Genomic DNA, 14,107 nt, shown 5'->3' on the forward strand with positions numbered 1-14,107 from the left:
AGAAATCTGTGGAGAAAAGTATTTACTTCAGTTTATAGCTCTGGTCATACTGCATTAATGTGGATACAAAAGTCTTTAACAACGGTCAGGCATGGTGGCACATGCCTTTAATCCCAGCACTTGGGAGGCAGAGCAGTATCTATGAGTTCCAGACCAGCCAGGACTTCATAGTGGGACCCTGTCAAAAATATACAGATAAAGGCTTTGATGAGATACAAGCTAATCACTTCCTACAATACAGAGAGAAGTCTATGCTCTGAACAGGTGTGGGGAGCTGGCTCAATATCTGAAAACCAACTGGTGTAGTCAACCATACATGGAGTGTAAAGATGAAAAATCACATCCATCAACACATAAGAACAATCTCACAAAATCTCACAGAGGGCTGCATGTTCCCTTTGAAGGGGAACATCTACCACTTACATCATCCCTAATTGGGAAAAACTGGACTTCTCCCTCGTAACACCCAAAGTCACTAAAGGGTACTCTTTTTCCTGCTCAACTTGATCCTAAAAGATATAGCTAGTGTATGAAGACAAGAAAAGGCAATGCAAATTATAGACATTGAGAGGGAAGAGAGGAGTGGGAGAGATGGCTCAGTGGTTAAGAGCACTGACGGCTCGTCCAGAGGACCCAGGTTCAATTCCCAGCAACCACAGCAGTTCACAACTGTCTGTATCTCCAGTTCCAATGTGCATAAAATAAAAATAAATAAATCATGAAAGAGAGAGAGGGGGAAAGAAGAAAATGACTATTTACAGATGGCAGGGTTGTTTACATAGAAGTCACCAAAGAACTGAAGGCCAAAAGATTCAACCATTCCTGGAATTAATGAGCAAATTCAGCAAGGTTGCAAGATACAAGAAGAATAACCCTGTTAGTTACCATCCAAGGTACCAATAATGAACAAATGGAATTTGACATTTAAAAAACAGTACCCAAAATATGAACTATATATAGTTCTAATAAAATATGTTATGGGATCTATATATAGAAGGCTGTAAAACTCTGTTGAAAGATGTTGGAGCATTTCTAACTAAAATGGAGAAGTATTGTGGCCTCAGTGAGACACATCCTCCATAGACTCATGCGTTTGAACACTTGGTCCCCAGTTGGTGGTGCTGTTTGGGTGGGTGGAACTGTTAGGAGATGGGGCCATGCTGGAGGCCCACTCAGGATGGGCTTGGAGGGTGTATAACCTCATACCACTTTGAGTTGACTATCTCATCCTCCTGTAATGATGGCATGTGATCAGGCAGCTGCCTGTTCCAGTGCCTGTTGCCACGCCTTCCTTACTAACTCCTCTCTCTGGAACGTTAAACCCAAATAAAACTCTTCTCTCAATAAGTAGGCTTTGGTCATGGAGTTTCATCTCAGGGACAAAAAGTAACTAATACAAGAAATATGCTGTGTTATATATCAGACCACTTAACGTAAGTAAGATGTCAACTCTTCCCAATTGATCTATGAGTTCAATGTAATCCCAGGCAAAATCCCAGCAAGCATTTTATGCCCAGTGTCAAACTAATTCTGAACTTGTGTTTAGAAAGGAAAAGATATATAACGTACAAAAATAATGCTTCAAGATGAGAAGAGCTGGTTCTCTCCCAGACTCAAACCTTAATAAAAAGCTACAGTGATCCAATGTACAGACATAGACCAGTGAGTCACAACAGAGAACACATAAATAGAGGCTCACATACACAGTGTCAGGACAATTCAGTGGAGAAAAGGACATCATTTCCCAAAAAGTGCTACTGAAACAAACAGTAGTCCATTGGCAGAAGGAAAAAAAAAAGTGAGCCTGGACGTATCAATCACATCTGTCATGACTAGCTGTCAACTTGATATACAGCTATAGCTACCTGGGAAGAGGGAATCTCAACTGGAGAATTGCCCAGGACAGACTGTGGCCAAGTCTGTAAGACATTTTCCTGGTTGATAACTGATGTTCGAGTCCCAGTTCACTGTGGGCAGTACCATCCTTAGCTAGGTAAGCCAGTAAGCGGTAGTCCTCAAGAATTTCTGCTTCATGTTCCTGCTCTGATATCCCTCAACAGCAGGCTGTAACCAGTAAGAAATATAAACCCTCTTTTCTCAGAGTTCCAGTCATGGTGTTTATTACAGCAAGAGACCAAGCTAAGACATCTTACACACACACATACATACATACACACACACATATACACACACACACACACACACACACACACACACACACACAGAGAGAGAGAGAGAGAGAGAGAAGGGGGAAGGAAGAGAGGCAGAGGAGAGGGAGGGGGAGGGGGAGGGAGAGAGAGAGAGAGAGAGAGAGAGAGAGAGAGAGAGAGAGAGAGAGAAGATGCAATTTCTCTCAGAATTGATCACAGACCTAAATACGAAATGGTAATATGTCTAAAAGTCAACCAGATAAAGCTCTAGGGACCCTGGGCTTGACAATAAATTTCTATATTCATCATCAAAAAAATCAAGTTCCATGATATAAAAAAAAAAATGGGTAAGCTGAACATTACAAAAATTAGAAATTTCTGTTCCCTGGAGGGCATCCTTGAGAGAATTGGGAGACAAGCTACACTCTGCATGAAAACAGTTTGCCAACTATTTATCTGAAAGATTCTGTTTGTATTCAAAATACACAGAGCTGCAGTAAGAAAACAAACAAGTCGACTTAAAAGTGGGCAGGAGATCTAAAGAGCCAAAGCGTGCCTTTTCACTGAGGAGGGAAAATCCTGGAGATGCAGGGCTTACAGGGTGGATCCATTAACGTACAAGGCAGCGACGAAACTGGGGGATTGCTGGTGAAGACAGTGTGCACAGCCAGCTCGCTGTTGATGGCCACACACAGCTTTATAAAACCATTGAAAAAGGTTTGGGCTTGTCCCTTCTTACTCCTCTAAACAAATCTCTTAATTTTTCTCCAACATCTGTATTCTTGAGAATGCCATACAGAGATGCAATGAAATATAGTCATAGCCATCCCCATTACACCCCTCTGTCTCCCCCTCCCAACTTTTCTCACGTTTAAGGTTATTTTTGCTTTTTTATTGTTTGAGAGTTTTGTGCGTGCACACAATGTGTTTTGATAGGCTCCACTCCCATCCCCTCCCCTCTAATTGCTCACTTATATTCCCGACCACTTTCTCCTTCCCTGTGGTTTATAAATGCCCACTGAGTCCAGTCAGTACTGCCAGAATGTACATCCGCCCACTAGAGCACAGGAAACCTACCAACAGCCGCACCCTCAAAAGACAAGGATTCCACAGTGACCTGAAGACACCCTCATCTCTGCTGCCTTTGTGTTCTCACTGGTAATGCTGGAAAAATGGCGGGCTGCACACACTACACTGAGAATTACCTTAACAGAGAATATGATGAGGGAAATGTGATTTTAACACTGGTCCCAACTATAGAGGAGCCTGTCACAGGACATCTAACAGATTCAAACATTTCTTCAACAGGATACAATAAATATCCAGTCCTCTTTATGGCAACTGCAAGCTAAGCAAACCTCAAAAACCTAGTCATAAGGGAACAACCCCTCCCCTGCTGGCCAGCCTGCCTCCTATTAATAATGTGTCCTGGAACACTCTGTGGAGATGCTGTGTGGACAACAAGAAAACAGAGGTGTATTTGAGACTCGAGAGACATGTGTTCCCTTGACAGATATGCTATTCATAACACATCACATGAGGTCAAGCTGGGTTCCAGGCAATACAAGGCAACGAACAAGGGACCAAGGTCTAAAGAGAGCAGCAACAGGTGTATGAGAGAGGAAACTAATATTGAAGTTGTAACTTCATCTTAGGCATGTTGGGGAAGAATTACTGCAAGAGCCCTTTAGCCTGGGGCTGTGAACTGCTGTTCTCTTCCTATTTCAGGGGAGCCCTTTTTGTTACAGGCCTCTGGTATCAGGTGGTAGCAGACTGACCTCTGCAGACATGACAGGCTTAGCTCGCCTGGAGTTTCACAGGGGTTAGACCTGGGTCCTAGACTTTCCCTAGAGCATGATTTCACTCTGTTACCACCCTGTATTTTCCCAGCATGCCCAGGAATAGAAGATAGTATGCTATGTCCTGATGTGTTCAAAGGAATAACATGATCATGAAAGAATTAACTGTCACAGGAGAAACACTACAGAAGTTACCCACCATATGCCCCCTGAGACAATGTCAAGCTTTTATCCTCATCTGAATTGAGAAGAAGCAAAGAGAAACTTTCTACATTTCTTTAATGACTTAAAAAAGAAAAACTTAGACAGATCAATCTCCAGAAGTCCTTCCTCCTGACTCTACCAGGACAAACACCAGAGCCTCTACAGACGTCTACTAAGAGCATCCTAACTGTCTTTAGTGTCTACTGACATCTTGAGTTGGACTCGTTAAATGTTTAGGTATCTAGGGAATGATTGTGCTGTGATGGAATTGTTTTGTTACCATTTGTTTTCACAGATTTGATGAGCACCTTCAGTGTGGTAATTCAGAAAGAGCTCCCATGTATGTTCTCTTCCTCAAGTTTCTATTAAAATCCCACTGTGATACAAAAGAGAGATTTGGGGGAGGGAGGAAGAGGAGGAAAAAGAGAAGATGGGAGGGGAGGGGAGGAGAGGGGAGAGGAGAGAACAGGAAGAGCAAAATTCTCCCTCTCCTGGCAGCTAGCACCTGCCAATAGCTCCTTAGCCTCCATCAATAGCTCCTCAATAAGAAGAGGACCCTGGAGAGCATCTTCCTCATCTATCGTCTTTTCTTAAAAAGCTAAACATAGCATATAAAGATTCGGCATCTCTAGGTATTTATAAGTCAAGTCTATTTGGAAATCTTACAGCTGCAAATAATATGAAAAGAACAAAACACTGTGACTTTTTTTCTCAAACGCCCCCAGAAGCAACCACTATGTCCTTTCATGGGCGAATGGATCAACAAAATGACACATCCACAGGATGGAATATTATCCAGTGATAAAGATAAATTAGCTGCTGTTCTCATTTTAATTCTGTTGCTATGACAAATATCCCTGACCAAAAGCAACACAGGGAAGAAAGGGCTTATTTGGCTTACAATTCCAGGATATAGTCCATTATTATGGGGAAGTCAACGCAGGAACTTAAAGCATCATGTCCACAGTCAAGAGCAGTAAGACAATAAATGCAGGGGTCTTTGTTGGCTTGTCTTTCTACTCTTGCACAGTTTGGGGTCCCAAACCAGGGAATGGTGCTGCCACAGTGGACGAGGTCTCCTTCTATCCATTAACAATCAAGAGAATCCCCAACAGACATGGAGCAGTCTGAGCTGGACAATATCCTAAGTGAAGATTTCTTTATGGGTAATTCTAGGCTGAGTCAAGTTTATAAGTGAAACTAACCAGCTACAGAGCCACTCGAGGGGAGTTTAAAGGCATGTCACTCAGTGGAAGAAGAGACTATGGGAGACTGGTGTATTATATGATTCCAATTACATGACATTCTAAAGAAGAGGAAGTGATAACAGCAGTAAAAAGATCGGTGGTTGCCAGGGAACCCGAAGAGGAGGAAGGTGGCAAAGGTGAAGCGCAGAATGGCTTTCAGGTGACTCTGTAAGGCACTACAGTGGAGGAGGAGAGAAGACATTAAGCACTTGCGCAAACCAAAAGGACTTCATAGCCCAGAGACGCTTAAATATGCAAAATTAGGAGCCTCATTGAGAGATCCTGGGATCCCAGGATGAAATGCAGAATGTCAGAGGGGACCTAAAGGTGTTAAATAAGGAAGAAATTGCCTCCCTGAAGGTGGAAGAGACCTAGCAACCTCGGAAATGTGAGGAACCTGAAAACTGAAGGAAGGAAGGGCACACAGGTTACAGGTACCCTCAGAAACAGCTGGTTCCCAGCCAGGGAAGTCCCCAAAATTCTGCTGCTGCTGTATACACACAACCAGAACTGAGTGACTTGACAATGAGGTGGTGGCATGTGGGAGGGGTAAGAGAGGGGATTTACAAACTAGCATCCCCCAAGGGTGATAGCTCAGATTTGAAGACATCACCAGCAAACACTGATACTGCCTACAGAAGAGTCTGTGCCTAGGCTGCACACATAGGTTAACGTAAATGTGTGCAAGCTGTGTTTCTTTCACTGTGACCGAGGAAAGCAGGAATTAATGGCGTCCTAACTGCAAGGAGCACCCCTGAAGCCCAAATCTTGATTTCCAAGAACCCTGGGGATGACTCCAGCACTGCAGCCAGAATCACCCAAGTAAGCTTACAGGGCCAGAATGGGACGAAGTGCTCACATAAAACAGGACCCCAACCATGACAGGGCTTGTCTAGAGGATACAAGAACCAAGTGGAAATCTCCCAGGACCAAAGCTGCAACAAAATGAGCAACAAGTAGTTTGGGGTTATAACAATAAAAAAATAAATAACTATGAGTAGATATGGGTGTGGATAAATGACAGAAGGAATAGATAAAAGTAAAACAGACACATCTCCCATGTAGAATTCCAAATATTTAGTGTCAATGCTCCAACCTACCAGGGCTGCAGAGGTGGCTCAGTGGTTAAGAGCAATAGTCACTCTTGCAGAAGACCAAGTTCCCAGCACCCACAGGGTGGCTCACCACTGCCTATAACTCCCATTCTATGGGATCAGACACCCTCTTCTGGCCTTCATGAGCATTGCATTCACGTGCACATAACTACGCACACATACACACATAATTAAAAAATAAAGCCTATAAAAATAGTCTGCCATGGGCCTTCCTTAGAAAAGATTCTACTGTCACTTTGCAAGCCCATCATAATTCCTTACTACATTCTAAATCGTATCCTTTGTCTTAGTATGGTTTCTATTGCTGTGAAGAGATACCATGACCATGGCAACTCTTATAAGGAAACATTTCATTTGGGGCTGGCTTACAGTTCAGATGTTTAGTTCATTATCAGCATGGTGGGATGTATAGCAGCATGCGGGTAGACATGGTGCTAGAGAGCTCTGCATCCAGATCATCAGACAGCAGGAAGAGGGAATGACACTATGCCCAGTTTGCACTTCTGAAACCTCACAGCCCACTTCCTGTGTCACAATTCCTCCAACAACGCCACACCTCCAATAATGCCACTCCCTACAAGTCCATGGGTACCACTTTCATTCAAACCTTCCCATCCTTATACCCACAGGTAAGTGAAGCTACCACCCTCATCAAAGAAGCCTCTGTTTATAGCAAATTGAGACCATCACAGAAAAACAAAGAGGCTACATGGAGATATCAGTGGATTATGGGGAACCCGATTCCTATTCCTATACCTATATCAGAGCCCTTGCATCTATGGTTCAAGGAACATGTCAGGAAAGGGGAAAGAAAGATTGTAAGAAAGAGCTGGAGTATAAGGAAGCCTCTGTAAAACAGTCTCTCCTAGAAATGGCTGCATAAACAAGACAGGAACAATGGTAATATCAATGGACATGTTAGCATGAAAGGGAAAATGTTCATGGAGTTTCCATCTCTAGATAAAGAACTACAGGCAAATATTGACTGCTGGCAGAAGAGTTAGCCTTCCCCAGGGATGAGCCCTCTTACCGGCTGTCCAATGCAGAGTGGTCATCCTTGAAACCACTTATACATAAACAAAAACAGACTCACTCTCTCTCTCTCTCTCTCTCTCTCTCTCTCTCTCTCTCTCTCTCTGTGTGTGTGTGTGTGTGTGTGTGTGTGTGTGTGTGTGTGTGAGTGTGTGTGTATGTGTAATAAACATAATCAAAGAAAAATAGGCTATCAACTTGAGAGTGGGGAGAGCATGGGAGAGGTTTGAGAGAGGGTAGCTACAAGGGGCTGGAGGTAGAAAAGGAAGGGGGAAAGTGATCTCATTTTATTTCAGAAAACAACATTTAAAAATACTCCAACCTCAAGGACATGGAATACAACTTTATTTCTTAGATGTGAGGTATGCACGGTGACTTCCTTTGTGAGGCACAGGCAGTGTGGCAAAGAGAAGGGAGTTGTAACCATACAGTGGATAATCGCAACAATAAGCCTTGGATAGTCACCATCAGCAGGGTATATCAAACCCATAGTATGTGTACCTGTCCTCTGGGGTCTACCTCCAAAAGTTTACAACCCCAGTGTAATGGTTTTCCATGAGAAAACCTTTAGACAAATCCCAGTGGAGAACATCTTGCCCCTCTCACCTCAGAAGGTCACTAAAAAGAAAGTCTGTGAAACTGCCACAGTAAAGAGACATGTGATGACTAAACAGAGTATCTTTGATGAGACTCTGGAATGCCACTCGGTAAAAATGAAGGAAACCTGAGTAAAGTACAGGCTTTAGTTCTCTTCCACCATACTAAGGTAGCAAAATGTGAACAGGTGAAACTACATGGGCATGTAAGGACTGTCTGTGTTAGTGTTCCAATTTTCTTGTAACTCTAAAACTATATTAAAGGTGGAGCTTATTTTAAACAGTATGTTAGTCTGGAGAGATGGCTCAACAGTTAAGAACATAAACTGTTATTGTAGAAGACCCGGAGTCTGCAGTCACCTCCTGCATCAGGCCACTCACAGCTGCCTGTAACTCTTAGCTGCAGGGGATCTGGTGCCCTCTTTTGGTCTCCATGAGCACCTGCACTCAACATGCACATACTCACATACAGACATACACATAAACATGCAATTCAAAATAATAAATCATCACAGCCCAGCTCAGCACACTAAAATTTTCTGGCAATATTAGCACCGAATTTTGACTCTCTGAGGACAGCAAGGCAGGCTCAGATTCCTGCCTAATGTAACACAGAGCATGTCCCAAAGAATCCAGGGCTTGTTCATCAGCACCCAGAACTCCAAGTCCATGTCTGGATGATATCAGACTTCTATTGGACCCCAGCCAAGAGGCTGAGAAGCAACATGGTTCAGACCCTTCATCAAAACCATAAGTTTAGGAATCTCAAGATGGAAGCCACAGCAGGGACCAGGAAGTGCTCTTCTGGGTCCCCAGGAGGTGGGCCATGGGCACAGGGGATGCTGTGGGTATCAGCTCTGCCAGGTACAGTGCCCATATCATCCCACAGCTTCTGTAAAGCCACCTCATTTAATAACTATCTATTACTCAAAAGCAACCCAGCTTTGTCAGATATCAAGATGCAGCTCCTGTCAACCAGCAGGATCACTTAATGAACTTCAGAAAGTATACACAAGTATTTAATTAAAAGGCTGGTGCTGACAGAGCTGTTTCTCCAGGGTTAACCCTGAACACTTGACAAATGAAAGGGTGACACTTTCTGCAGAATATGCCCATTTATCGTGCACCAGGCTAGTAACAAAGTGTTCAGGTATGGGTGCTGCATCCAGTGAGCTCTAGCTCCCACCTGGAGATAAGGTAGACATTGGGAGTGTGAGTGTTTCGACACTTCCAGGACAGCAAGGGTGGGATAGCACACTCCCATTTCCCAGCAACCAGTGGCCCTGTTCTGAGTAGCTCTAACATACTCCACAGTTCTGTGGAGCAGGATGAAGGGTCCATCTTCCAGATAAAAGTACATGTGTAACTTGTCAGATGCCACGTGTATTTTACATAATAGAAGCAGGACTGGATCCAGCTGTCTCTCATCTTATTTCATCTATTCTATTACCTCCTGAATCTAATGATGGGCAAGCTGTTCAAGCAGGCGACAGGGTTCCAAAATAGAGGAACAGAGTTCCCGCTTTTGTGCTATGATGGCAGCAATGAAAAGCTAACATGATAACTAACACCCAAAGTGACTGTAGATTAGAAGGTAACAGAAAATGTGATAAAGGACCAAAGCAGACATCTCTGGGATCCAAGGTCATGCCTCCCTATTGGATCCTAGAGAAAGACAGTTCTGACCAGTCTAGCCTGATGCTGGGTGCTCATGACTGATGCTGACTTGGGAAGACATGGCACTGTTGAACCAAGGAATGACAGGAGCCTCTGTGAGACCTGGTATATATCACTGTGCCTGCATCATTCTTTCCAAGTCTTCCCCACCTCAGGAGAATCTGTCAGAAGCTGCTTCCTCACTCCAGCCTTTTACTTTGCATCTCAAGGAACTGTTTTCAAGGCTCTCTTCCTCTGATCATCTCAACACCCTCCAGAGAGATGGCAACAATCTGGCAGGGAAAGAGCCTTGGGATACAGGAAAGCACAGGGCTATGAAGTTAGATGGCAGGGAATTGTCAACCCTCAGTCTGCTAATTGGGAGGAATCCTACAGGAGCATCCATCTCCTGCTCCTCAGATGAGTGTAACAGGACATATTTTCTAGGGTTGTTCTCAACTATACATTAAGGAGAATACACCAAAGTGCCCAGTTCCCTCTAAGCTCTTCCCCCACATGAACCGTAGGACACCATACTCATTATCTTTCTCTTTCCTGTACCCAAAATGCCTGATTCTCCCATGAGCACAAGAATCTGAGTTCAATCCCACAAGGGCGCATTAGCCTACTCAGCAAGCTCCAGGCCACCAGTAAGAGACCTTGTCTCATGAAACAAGGTAAATAGTTCCTGAAGGTGACACCTAAGGGTGCCCTCTGTTCTCCATAGGGACATGAGCAAGAATTCATGTACAAAAGCAACTTAAAGGAAAAAATATTTATTGTGGTCCATGATACAAAGTATATAGTCCATTGTAGTAGGTCTCCTTCAGTGGAGCCAGCTCCAGTCTGCTCACATCTTGGTAGATCAGGAACTGGGGGAAGGAACATGGCAGTACTCAGCTGGCTTCCTCCTTCACCCCTTTGTATTCATTCTAGGCCACCAGCTCAAGTGATGTTGGCATCCTCCCCAGTGAGACCTCTCTGGACATATTCTCACAGAGACACCCAAAGGTGAGCCTCAATGATGATCCAGACACTTAATCCAACCAAACTGATAATCGAAATTAACCTTCAGATATACCAAGCTGTTCAAAGGAAGGAGAAGCTAAGTCCCCCTCCACCCTAAACTCCACACCCAGGCCAAAGCTGGGGGCACTGGGTCCAGAGGGGAGGAACCAACCTTGCTGAGCCCAGCAATCAAGGGATGTCACCACTTGCTTTTAAGCCCTACCCTACATCTCATGGCTTAAAGATGGCTACTATTGGCTTTTAAACTCCACCCTACCTCTCCTGATTGCAAGGCTGGAAAGCTTGCTCACCTGCTTTGTGCCTTCACTGTCACACACAGGAAATGGGTAACACTTTCCCTGCCTCATAGGACTATGAATAAAGAAATCATGCCCACTCCATGTATTGAATGGAAGGAACCATCAACACTCTAGCTTCTATCTGGTCCCACCAAGCCTTCTTTTGAAGTACAAAGGAATAGTTAAGATGGCTAGGTAAACTGGGACAGTATCTTTGCACCAAACACAGAGAAGTGACAGAGAAAACACAAAAGGAGAATTCAGTAAGATGAAGCTGGGCTCACACACATGGTGATCTTCTCTGAGTAAGAGAAGGAAGCAGGTCGAAGAGAAGGGAGCCTTGGGAAGGGGCCTCTTTCAGGGCGCTGGACTCAAAGTCTTCTCTGCAAGATGGGAGAAGAGTCCTCAGTGTCAGGGTCACCAGACAGGGAATGAAGTGAGGCTCCCTCCCCACTTCATGCAGGCTGAAGGATAGTAACAAAAAGACAGGCTGTGCTTGAGAACTCTGGGTGAGTTGGGGGCAAACACAAAATGATATGGAGAGATGGGTGAATCGGAGAAAAAGCAAAGAAAAATCAAATACAACCTTCCCTGTCCAAATGATCCAGCACACCAGCGTTCCTAAGAGTGCAGGCTGGAAACATGAGTTACACCAAATATAAAATCATTATCATTAGACAATCTGACAAGGACTTCAGAGTAATATCTCAAAGGCTCCGAGTGAGAGATACAAGAAAAATACACATTTAAGATAATTTAGAAAACTCTAGACAAAAGCAGAAGAAACAAGGACAAGTGCAATGAGCAGAATAATGAGCTAATTAAAAAGCAAGTGTCAAATATTTGTGTATCCCAGATAAAGGATTAATACCTCCAAGTTGTAAAGAGCTTTGAAACACCAAGGATAAAGAAAATAAAACAGCCTCTGGAACAAAATGAACAAAACACACACACAACCTACAAATATTATACCAGAGCAGCTTTTAAGTAAGAGAAGTTTCAACTTCACCCCGAAGAATAATGCAAATTGAAATTCATAAAATGAGATGTGAAAATTAAAACTGCATTCAAATATCATTCACTTCGTCCCCCTTAGCTTGGTGAAAGCTCACCATATGGATGGTATACTCTGCCGCAGAGAATGATGGGAGCTGGGATTTCTCTTCACTGTAGCGGGGGAGTAAAAGAGGGCCCACCATCATGAAAGGGAATTTTGTGCTCTCTGACAAAGCTGGTTCTGCACCCACTCTCAGTTCTACTTCTAGAAATTTGACTTGGAACTGTACCTTCAACAGTACAGAATATACACGTGTAAGGGTGCTCTTTATACAATATCTTTTCTTGGGCATTATAAAAACTACCTAAGCGACACATGAGTGAGTGGAATAAAGAGAAGGGCATTCACATGATGGAATATCATAACATCACACAGCTGTAAGAGAGACGTCTCCTGTCTGTCTGTCTGTCTCTGTCTCTGTCTCTCTGTGTGTCTCTCTCTGTGTGTCTCTCTCTGTGTCTCTCTCTCTGTCTGTCTCTCTGTCTCTGTCTGTCTCTGTCTCTCTCTCTCTCTCTCTTTCTCTCTCTTTCTCTCTCTCTCCCTCTCTGATATCCACATTGGGAGACACTAAAGCACAATTACATGGTGAAATATCATACAGCAGCTATAAGAAAGGAGAGTATAGTCTGTATAAATATATAGAGTGACTAAAAAAATAACATTTCAACTGAACAAAGAAAAGTCTCAAAAGTCAACTTTAGTATGAGAAAAATGAAAAAGCACAGGTAAGTTCATCACACCCCCTACTGGGGAGCAACCAGCAATTGATGGTGGCTAGGGTGGGAGAGTCATTCTTTTATGAGGGCCTTCCCACTGGTAGGTTTTCCGTGCTCTAATAGATGGCCCCTCACCCGTGTACATCTGAGCAGTACTAACTTGACTCGGTGAGTTATCAAAAGAAAGGAAGAAAACATGAAATTAGGAAAGGCACGTGGCAGAGGAGGAATATGAGGGGAGTTAGAAATAGAGGGGTAGATATAATCATATTTCATTATATACCTGTATGAAAATCTCAAAAATAAAGTCACAACCAAAAATAAATAAATAAATAAAATTGCTCATTTCTGCAAAAGGAAACACGGGAAGTATAAACCAGAGAACAAAAGAATCAGTGACCCATGGGCAGTTGGCAGCAAAAAGGGATGGTAAAGAGTGGTACTGCCCCGAGTCCTTCTGTTTAACTTTTGGATGCATGCTAAAGCATATTAGGATACAAAATAAAGTCTACCAATAATAAGACGAATAAACTAAGTACAAACAGAAGGAAGTGAGCTGCGTGGCATTTCAAATGAATCACACTCCTTGAAAAAGGAGTGAGAGCACAGAAATGGGGTTTGGACCCAACACCGACTCCACCCCCTTCAGTACATCTTAGATTCTCTGTGGGTTTCCTTTGCACAGTGATCAGGATGGATCACCCCTCGCATGAATGAAGAGGGCAGGCTGAGAAAAAGACAATGCATGATGTTGTATGGAACAGAAGCAGGAGCAGGTCGCTATGGAATGGGAGCAAGACAAGGAAGAACACAACTAAGTGAGCACAGAACTGGAGGACTCTGCACAAAGCAACTTTGAAAATGATATGTGCTCGAGGGCCGGAAAGATGGTGCTTAAGAGCACTTGTATTTGCAAAGGACCAGGGTTCAGTTGCCAACATCCACATGATAGTGCACAACTGTCCATAATTTCAGTTTCAGGAAATCTAATGTCCCTTCTGACCTCTGAGGGTTACCAGGCAGGCATGTGGTGCAAACATACATGCAGGCAAAGCACCCACATATATAAAACAAATAAATACATAATTCTTTAAATTTGCTTTAAAAAGATTACATGTTCTTCCTAACTCTGGCAGCTGCAAGGGCTTAAAACAAATGAAATCAAAACACATCAGTGAGCATGCCTAGCTAGGTCTGACATGATGGTTCCTAAGTAATAATTTCCACT

The 14,107-nt window shown here is 43.4% G+C and overlaps 1 protein-coding gene across 1 annotated transcript in view; it reads right to left on the reverse strand.

The window, feature by feature from the left end:
- Positions 1-14,107, reverse strand: part of Cdyl2 (chromodomain Y like 2) — a 192,488-nt gene that overhangs the window by 26,994 nt on the left and 151,387 nt on the right. The gene's annotated exons all lie outside the window — the stretch shown is intronic.

Source organism: Onychomys torridus, chromosome 5 (assembly GCF_903995425.1).
Source record: "Onychomys torridus chromosome 5, mOncTor1.1, whole genome shotgun sequence".
Taxonomy (NCBI): Eukaryota; Metazoa; Chordata; class Mammalia; order Rodentia; family Cricetidae; genus Onychomys; species Onychomys torridus.